Genomic DNA, 10,895 nt, shown 5'->3' on the forward strand with positions numbered 1-10,895 from the left:
TATGTCAACTATTAGTGTAATAGGAGCGTATTTATTTCTTCCGAAAAAAGAGGAGCACATTTATTTGTAAAGTGAAGAATCATCTTCTTACTTCTTGATCATTCATCGACATAATAAAAGTACCACTCCCTTCGTTCCATATGAACTGTCGCTCAAACATATCTACCTAGAGCCGCCGTTTGAGTGATAGTTCATATGGGATAGAAGTAGTAGTATATAATAAGGAAAATCGGAAATTCACTTTGGCACATGAGAGTATATGCTCCTGCCATTGAAAAATATATTTTAAAATGTCAAAAAAATCACCTCCTGTATAACAAATACTACAGTGAGTCAATGAAATAGGCACTACTAGGAAAATGCTTATCGGTAGGACATCAGTAGTAGCGCTGGAAAATAACAAGCGCTACTGCTAATTAGCAGTAGCGACGGTCTCGGGCAGCGCTACAAGTGATGCCTTAGCAGTAGTGCTAGAAATGGAAAGAGCGCTACTGCTAAGTGGGACCCAACGAGCCCACCGACGCCAGCTGTAGTAGCAGCGCGGCCCAAAATACAGCGCCATTGCTAAGATTTTAGCAGTAGCGCTTGCTTTGAAAACACAGCTATTGCTAATGGCCCCACTGAGGGAGTCCTGGATTAGGGGGTATCCGGACAGCTGGACTATATACTTTGGCCGGACTGTTGAACTATGAAAATACAAGATTGAAGACTTCGTCCCGTGTCCGGATGGGACTCTCCTTTGCGCGGAAGTCAAGCTTGGCGATTCGGATGCTAGATCTCCTTCTCTGTAACCGACTCTGTGTAACCCTAGCTCCCTCCGGTGTCTATATAAAGCGAAGGGTTTAGTCCGTAGGACAAGAACAATCATAATCATAGGCTAGCTTCTAGGGTTTAGCCTCTACGATCTCGTGGTAGATCAACTCTTGTAATACTCATATCATCAAGATCAATCAAGCAGGAAGTAGGGTATTACCTCCATCAAGAGGGCCCGAACCTGGGTAAACATCGTGTCCCCAGCCTCCTGTTACCATTAGCCTTAGATGCACAGTTCGGGACCCCCTACCCGAGATCCACCGGTTTTGACACTGACATTGGTGCTTTCATTGAGAGTTCCTCTGTGTCGTCGCGACAAGGCTTGATGGCTCCTTCAATCATCAACAACAACACAATCAAGCGAGAGACTTTTCTCCCCGGACAGATCTTCGTATTCGGCGGCTTCGTACTGCGGGCCAATTCGCTTGGCCATATGGAGCAGATCGACAGCTACGCCCCTGGCCATCAGGTCAGGTTTGGAAAGTTAAACTACACAGCCGACATCCGCGGAGACTTAATCTTCGACAGGTTCGAGCCCGCGTCAGGAGTGCCGAACGATCACGATGAGCATGACTTAGATCTGCCGTCGGACAGTATTCGGGATATCGCACCTGCTGCAGCTCCGGACTTCAATCTGGAGCAGATCGTGCCCCCCGAGGACGGATGGGTAGACCCCGCCACGGAGGTCGCACACTCATCGACGTTTGAGCCGAACAAAGACTCCACCTCTAAGGAAATCTGTATCACCGAACCCCCGGACTCGTCTCCGGCCTCAGGGTCCGAACCGCGCACGCCCGTGCCCATCGAATCTGATTGGGCACCGACCACGGAGTTCACTGCCGCGGATATCTTTCAGCACTCGCCCTTTGGTGACGTGCTAAACCCTTTAAGGTCTCTCTCTTTGTCAGAAGACCCTTGGCCGAACTATGTCCGTCTCGAGTGGGATACGGATGACGAAGGAATTCACTGCCCACCCACCACCCACTTAATAGCAACTGTCGATGACTTAACCGACGCGCTTGACTTCGACTCCGAAGACATCGACGGTATGGACGTCGATGCGGGAGATGACATAGAACCACCCCCCATGGGGCGCTGGACAGCCACCTCATCATACGATATATACATGGTGGATACACCCAAGGAGGACAACGGCGACAAAAAGGATGCAACGGAGGATAAACCCCCCGGGCAGAAACTAAAGCGACGGCGCAGGCGCCGCTCTAAGTCCAGCCACAGTAAAAATAGCGATAACAGCGCAAGAAAAATTGACACCCCGGTCGACTCCAAAGGCAACAACGACCATATGGACCCAGCGATGGAGCAGGATGAGCCAGGTCACGCCGAACATAGCCCAGAGCAGACGCCCGATCACGGTGATCCCGAGGGTAGAACTCATCAACCTGCCTCCGGAGAAGAGGACAGTCCGGACGACGATGCATTCATCATTCCTGAAAAACGTTTGGAACAAGAGAACCTCCACCGAAGGCTTATGGCCACCGTGAGGAGCCTAAAAAAGTAGAAGCAAAGGCTTAAGGCCGCGCAGGATACGCTCAACCACAGATGGAACAAAGTGCTAGACACTAAAGAAAAATATGGCGATGATCGCCACACAAAGAGCTACCCAAAGCGCAAGCTGCTGTCAGAATTCGACGACGAGGCCATAGAGCCCATTCTGCCGAAGAATAATACGGCCGATCATCTGGACCGACCACCTCATGGCCGCGAGAGAGCGGCTACTGATGCTGCACATAAGCCCGCACATGATTTACGTGCTCTCCTGGACAAAAAGGCTGGTGCGACCAGGTCCATCTATGGATCCAGAGGACGTATCCCAACGCAAGATCATGGCCACCAAAACAATCATACTGATCGAATACCAGTTTGGAATCAACCCGACACAACAACCGTCAACAACATTCCATGACATGTCCGGATACAGACGGGCTGCGCACCCCCTGTGCTTCACCGACGAAGTGCTGGATCACGAATTTCCACAGGGATTCAAACCCGTGAATATAGAGGCATATAATGGAACGGCAGAACCTGGGGTCTGGATTGAGGATTTTATCCTTCATATCCACATGGCTCGTGGAGATGACCTCCATGCCATTAAATACCTGCCCCTCAAGTTGAAAGGACCAGCTCGGCATTGGTTGAAAAGCCTCCCCGAAAACTCAATTGGAAGTTGGGAGGAACTTGAGGATGCTTTCAGGGCCAATTTCCAAGGGACCTATGTCCGACCTCCGGATGCAGACGATTTAAGTCACATAATACAACAACCCGAAGAGTCAGCCCATAAGCTTTGGAACAGATTTCTCACTAAGAAGAATCAGATTGTTGATTGTGCGGATGCCGAAGCCCTAGCGGCCTTCAAGCACAGTATCCGAGGCGAATGGCTCACCAGACACCTCGGCCAAGAAAAGCCGAGGACAATGGCGTCCCTAACAAGCCTTATGACCCGCTTCTGCGCGGGCGAGGACAGCTGGTTGGCCCATAGAGACACCAGCGACCCGGGCACATCCGAAATTAGGGATGGCAACGGGAAGCCACGACGCAATAAAAACAAACATCGAAATAATGAAGAGAGCCTGGATAACACGGCGGTCAATGCCGGATTTAGGGGCTCTCGGCCCGGTCAACGGAAGAAGCCATTTAAAGGCAGCAAAGATGGACCGTCCGGCCTGAGTAAAGTCCTGGACAGATTGTGTCAAATTCATGGCACCCCTGAAAAACCTGTGAACCACACTCATAGAGAATGTTGGGTCTTCAAGCAGGCCGGCAAGCTAAATGACGAACACAAGGGAAGGGAAACACCAAGTGAAGACAGGGATGAGCCTCGTCAGCCGAACACTGGGGGACAGAAAAAATTCCCACCAGAAGTCAAAACAGTGAATATGATCTATGCGACCCACATACCGAAGAGAAGGCGCAAACACGCACTCAGAGACGTATACGCTGCAGATCCCGTTGCCCCCAAATTCAACCCTTGGTCGGCCTGTCCGATCACTTTTGATCGCAAGGATCACCCGACTAGTATCCAGCACGGAGGATCAGCTGCCTTGGTGCTCGACCCAATAATGGATGGATACCATCTCACTCGAGTCCTTATGGACGGCGGCAGTAGTCTTAATCTGATATATCAGGACACTGTTCGCAAGATGGGGATAGACCCGTCAAGAATCAGCCAAAGTAACACTACCTTTAAAGGAGTAATACCAGGCGTTGAGGCCCGCTGCACGGGCTCCCTCGTATTAGAGGTTACATTCGGTTCTCCCGACAACTTCGGAAGCAAAGAATTAATCTTCGACATCGCTCCCTTCCGAAGCGGCTATCACGCACTGCTCGGAAGAACGGCCTTCGCTCGCTTCAACGCAGTACCGCACTACGCCTACCTTAAACTCAAGTTGCCCGGTCCACATGGCGTCATTACAGTTAGCGAAAACACAGAGCGTTCCTTACATGCGGAAGAATATGTGGCGGTTCTAGCATCCGAACACTAAGCGGCCGCTCCTACCAGAATACATGATGGGTCGTCAAGACCACGAACACGGGTAGACGAGTCCGGTGCACCACCGGTGGTAATAGCCCAGATAAACCTGAGCTGGGGTCCATAGATATACCCCCATAGGTGGTACTAGGGGCTGCAAACACGTCACAAAGCCCACAGTTCAGCTTGACTTTATTAATATAACAATATATTGCATTTTCATTGTTCATTGAGAATAACCAACTTCTCGCACGACTACACTAGACTCTTTTACATGAGTTTTCCTTTTTCTCACAGATGACAATCATGCTACACCCTTCCAGGATACGGCACAACGGAGACAAAGGCACAGACGTGCAACAGGGCCCCGCTCAAAGGTTTCTCTTTAGATTAAGCCCCTGTGTAAACCTTCTTTAATGTCTCTTGTTGCTTGACATCCCATGGGTATTTAATACACCCACGACAGATACTGGTGTTATTGGCATTTCGCCACGACAGATTAATGCACGTACGTGGAAATACAGGGTTCATAATCGAGGGCGTTACCCAGCCCAGTATATGTTACAAAGTCCGAATACCTTCGGGAGTGTTCGGCGTCGCGAGTTTGGCCTTATATGCATCATCTCCAAATCATGTCTTTGGTCAAATGTTGGGTTTGCCTGGCTCCTGGGTTTGGTGCCTTACATTCCGTTTTATCGGCTAAGGCGGCCAAAGGATAACTACTGCGATTGTGCCCTAGTTATTCCGGATGAGCACCTCAGTAGAGAAAGCCGAAAACTGACTGTCATGATACAGCGAGAGACTGGTCAACCACTCGAGGACTTATTGGAATCTTCGGGATTCCTCCGCATTAACGAAGGACCGTTACCCGGTCATGTACATATGCGCACCGTATTCGGATGCACGCGGAAGTACCAGGGGCTATATAGTAGCCCCACTGTCAAACTCCTATGGCTAAGTGAAAGTGTTACTGCTATATAGTCCAGTTGCCTAGTTCGACGTGCGATCACCTCTTAATGGACCAAGATATTGGATCAAGTGTGATTACGCACATTTTCACAAACACCCCCGCATTATAAGCGTGGGGGCTGAAGCCAACGACTGCAAACTTTCAGGTTATATACATACATAAACGGCCGCACAGGAGGCACTACAATACTTTCGGGCAGAAGTATAAACACATCCTTTATAATTAAAACAACATTGTTTTTACAATCGAAAGACTTGTCACTTGAACATGACACTCTTGGAGCACTGAGACTATTAAACGGGCGCCTTCTATGACTTGCTCAAAATAGTGCTCGGCCAGGTCCTGGCTTCCTGTCGAACTCTGGGTTGCAATACCAGTGGCCTCCATATCTTCCCAATATGTTTTCACATGGGCAAGAGCCATCCGCGCACCTTCTATGCACGCCGACTTCTTTACAGCATCGATACGCGGCACAACGCCAAGGAATTGTTGCACTAAACCAAAATAACTGTCCAGACATGGTCCCTTCGGCCAAAGATGATCTATGACAGATCTCATTGTAAGACTGAACAACCTATGGAGCTCGGCCCAAGCGGCCATCCTTTCATTCAATGGCAGCAGACGCGTTGGAGCACTGAACTGCGACCAGAACAACCTTTCCACCTCATGATCTTTCTTATCCTTGAAGAACTTGGTTGCAGTTGGAGCAGTATTTTTTGCCAGGTCCATATACGCGTCTGCAGCACTCCATAACTGATCCAGAGGAGCGTACTTTGGATCTCCGAACTTCATTCGCAACAAATAGGAACTCCCAGCCGCGATATTTCCGGCTTGTCGAAGCTCCTCCCGCATAGCTCTAACTTCAGAGCGTGTCTCCTTGGTTGCATCCAGGGCCTTCTTCAGGTTAGCCTCTTTCGCTTGGCTCTCCTTTTCAAGGAGGTCATATCGGCTGGCAGCATCTTTCAGCTCCACAGCCATCTCGGCTATTTCATCCTCGCTCTGGCGATGAGCAGCCTGTTCAGCTCTTAACTCCTCGGCCGCCTTTAGGGCAGCCGCATTGCTTATCCTGGCTTGTTCCTTGGTTAAGGCAAGTTCCGCCCTTAGGGCTTCCACGGTAGCAGCTCCATCTGCAGTCACAACATATTATAGATATTAGCATCATGCTCCTCTTGATATTTGCTAATAATCCAAAAGAAAACACGTACCCTGTGACTCGTCGAGCCGCTTGTTCACAAGCGCGATGTCGGCATCCGCCACATCAAGTTGTCACCTCAGTTCAGCGAATTCAGCACTCCGGTCAACTGACGGACCCTTAGCCATCTGCACATAATACAGTGCAATCCTTACTTGGGAGTATGATCCTCCTTTTGCTGCCTAGGGCTGGCAACCAGAGTCTCAGGGGCTACTATCTATACGGAGCACACCTAGCGTGTGCGGTACAACCGAAAGATTATGTATTTTGTGGCATACCTCAAAGCCTTTGAACAGGCTCGTAAAAGCTTCATTTAACCCGCCTTTGGTGGATGAAATCTTCTCAAATACCGTACCCATTAAAGTACGGTGAGCCTCTGAGGGAGCAGCTCGCTCCAGAAGGCCCGTCAGTATGTCCGGCTGAGCGCCGGACAGTCTCGTACTCTTCCTATTACCCTCCTTGGGAGCCGAACACTCCGGGCTTTGGGTCGCCGATGCATTGACTTCTGGCCTGGATGGATCAGGAATCCTCCGTGACGACACCTCGGGGTCGCCCGCCCCATGGGGCGGGGAGGCAGGTGGAGTTTCACTCTCCATCATCTCCGGAAGAAGATCCCCCAAAGACGAACTCTGTTGAGAAGGGCTACTAGCCGGACTGCAAGAGATAGACCCTGGCTATTGCTCCCGGAGGAAAAGGCAGTATATATTTATTAAAATACTATTAAGTAACTTACATCTCGGTGGAGGGTTGGCCCGTTTGTGGGCATTGCTTGGTGAGAACGCCCTCTGGGGCTGGGCCCCCTGGCGAAGTTTTATTCCCTTGTTTAGGCGCCTCCGTTCCCAAGTCTTCGGAGGCGGCCCTTTTCTTCCCGCGGGGGGAGGGAACCTTAGATTCACCTCCCCGATTATCCTCCATTGTGGAGACATTAATCCCCCCGGTTTGGATGTACAATGTATGGAGCTCGTTCTCGGCTTCTCTACTCTTCCCTTCATCTTTCCCCGATGGCACTTGATTCAGTGCGCGTCTAAGCATCCTAGTTAAGGCAGGATTTGGCGAGCCTTCTGGAAGCGGGGCCGGACACCTGATCATCTCCGCCTTGCTGAGCCAATCCTGGCCGCGGATAGTTTTCAGAATAATGTTGTGATAAATATGAACAGAGTGTTCAGTTGTAAGGTTACTTACTTGGGTGTCTGGACGATTGCAGTTCAAACCCACATCCTTGGTGGTGTCCGGACACTTTATGCGTGATCCGAAGATGACCTATACATCCCTTCCGGCATCATGCCAAAGAAGTGCTGAATTGTTCGCGGTCCTTCTGGGTTGAACTCCCACATTCGGAGAGGTCGACATTTGCACGGCAGGACCCGTCGAACTAGCATTACATGAATTACTTTGATGAGGCTGATATCCCCTTCAAGAAGCTCCCGAATACGGCTTTGCAATGTTGGTACGTCATTAGCAGGCCCCCAGTCCAGTCCTACGTTGGCCCACGACGCCAGTTGAGGCGGAGGGCACGAGCGGAAGGCAGGGGCAGGCGCCCACTTTGTGCCTCGGGGAGCTGTGACATAGAACCACCTCCGTTGCCACAAATCGGACACCTCCGGGAAGGAACCTTCTGGCCATGAAACATCGGTGCTTTTGCTTATTATAGCGCCTCCGCACTCTGCATGTCGCCCATCGATCACCTTCGGCTTTACATTGAAGGTCTTGAGCCATAAGCCGAAGTGTGGGGTGATGTGGCGGAAGGCTTTGCACACGACGATGAACGAGGAGATGTGAAGGATGGAATCCGGAGCTAGGTCGTGAAAATCTAGCCCGAAATAGAACATGAGCCCTCTCACGAAAGGATCAAGAATGAAGCCTAAGCGTCGGAGGAAGTGGGAAAAAAATATAACGCTCTCGTTGGGTTCGGGAGTGGGGATGACCTTCCCTTGGGCAGGAAGCCTATGCTTGATGTCGGCGGTCAGATACCTGGCCTCCCTGAGCTTCGCAATGTCCTCCTCTGTGACAGAGGAGGCCATCCACCGACCTTGAAGGTTGGATCCGGACATGATTAAAGATCCGAAGTGCTTAAGCCCGAGCTTTGGGTGATGGAACTCGAGGTGGAGGAAGGAGCAAGCGTGGGAAGAAAGGGATAGGCCTAGGTCCCTCTATAAAGGAGGTGAATATCAAGCGTCCTCAGCGTGACCGTTTGGGACTTGCCTAAAAACAAGGAGTCATACCAACAAGCGTAGTTGGGTTACCCACACCTGTATTGATGAGAATATCACGATAAGGGGGACACGATCTCTGCTTCGACAAGACGTGCCAATAAAACCGCCTTGCAATACGTGTAGTGGTAGGCAGGGAAAAATGGTTCGTATTAAACCGGGCCGCGGCATGAGGACACGCTGTGAAAAGTTGTCAGCAGGTTAGATTTATAAAGTATCGTGCTCTCTATGGTGGTATGTGGAATTTATTTTGCAGAGTCGGACACGGTCTTCATGTTCGAAATTTACCTTGGAGTATTCGGAGATGGAACCCGCCTTGCAATGTCGAAGACAATCTGCGCGCCGGACTCATCGTCATTGAATGCTGGTTCAGGGTCTACTGAGGGAGTTCTTGATTAGGGGGTATCCGGACAGCCGGACTATATACTTTGGCCGGACTGTTGGACTATGAAGATACAAGATTGAAGACTTCGTCCCGTGTCCGGATGGGACTCTCCTTTGCGTGGAAGGCAAGCTTGGCGATTCAGATGCTAGATCTCCTTCTCTGTAACCGACTCTGTGTAACCCTAGCCTCCTCCGGTGTCTATATAAACCGGAGGGTTTAGTCCGTAGGACAAGAACAATCATAATCATAGGCTAGCTTCTAGGGTTTAGCCTCTACGATCTCGTGGTAGATCAACTCTTGTAATACTCATATCATCAAGATCAATCAAGCAGGAAGTAGGGTATTACCTCCATCGAGAGGGCCCGAACCTGGGTAAACATCGTGTCCCCCAGCCTCCTGTTACCATTAGCCTTAGACGCACAGTTCGGGACCCCCTACCCGAGATCCGCCGGTTTTGACACCGACACCCACTTAGTAGTAGCGCTGCTCCTGACAAGCGCTACTACTAAGCACCATAGCAGTCGCTTTCAATAAAACAGCGCTACTGCTAGGCGTGGCTGGTGCCACCTTTTCACCCCCTCCTCCATTTGCCCTCTCCCCCTCCTTTCCCCTCTCCCCTCTCTAAGTTTGTTCTCCCCATTATTGCCCTTCTTCTATCTTCTCTGCTAGTAGCTTCCTCCTAGTAGTGAGACTGTCACTTGTAGTAATTACTTTGGATCCTTGGGGAATTTTCGCTGGTAGTATCAGTCTTTTCTTAGACTACACATAATGGAAGTAACATATGTGGTAACATCATACATATCTAGGCAAAATAGATGATGTGGCAACTAATTAATGAAGAAAAAAAGAGAAATGTGGTAACATAGCTAGTTACTCATAGCATGATGCTGGTCATAGTGGGGAGTATCATATACTAGTATCATACATATGATACTAGTGTATGATACTACATCCATAGTGCATAGTATCATAGGTTAGTATCATAGATGGTCCTATTTATTGCCATGCATGACACATACTCCCTTCGTTCCTAAATATTTGTATTTCTAGAGATTTCAATAAGTGACTACATGCGGAGCAAAATGAGTGACTCTACACTCTAAAATATACCTATAAATATCCGTATGTGGTAGTCCATTTAAAATCTCTAAAAAGACAAATATTTAGGAACGGAGGGAGTAGCATAACATTTATTATGATACGGTATCTACTTATGTTACTATAACACTCCCTCTCTTCTTTAATTGTCTACCACATAAGCATGTTTGCGAGAGCTAAGTGCATGATACCGGTTATGTTGCCCCCACTATGGCCAGCCTGAATAACATCACACATACCAAGATAAGATAAATCTACAACCTAATAAATGAAGTGTTGCATGACACCACACACATGTTACTCCCGACTATAGAGGTAATAACATAGACATGTTACTAGCTAAATTACTTCCCACTGTAACTAGTCGTACAGAGAGTGGTAGTTTTATTAGTCACTATACTTACCATCATCAAGGCCTTAATGTTGTCGGGGGAGAAGCGGAGGCCATCCTTCCCACTGGGTTGGTTCCCATCAGTGAATAACGCGAGTAGGCCGTCGTCGGGGTTCTTGCCCCTCCTCACGTGCTCGTCAATGATCTTGTCCAAAAACTTTCTGAGAGCGCGCGCATGGTGCGGAGGCGGAGGTCAAAGCCCTGCCGGCCCATCCAGCTAAGCCAAGGGAAGAAGTCACAATACGAGACGTGAAACTGAAAGCTTGTGAGACGGCTAAACAAGCTTCCTCCCCCCCCCCACCCGCTCTAGGGTTCCTTCCTTCCTCCCCCTGCCACCATCGGCCTT

This window comes from Triticum dicoccoides, chromosome 7B (genome assembly GCF_002162155.2).
Source record: "Triticum dicoccoides isolate Atlit2015 ecotype Zavitan chromosome 7B, WEW_v2.0, whole genome shotgun sequence".
Taxonomy (NCBI): Eukaryota; Viridiplantae; Streptophyta; class Magnoliopsida; order Poales; family Poaceae; genus Triticum; species Triticum dicoccoides.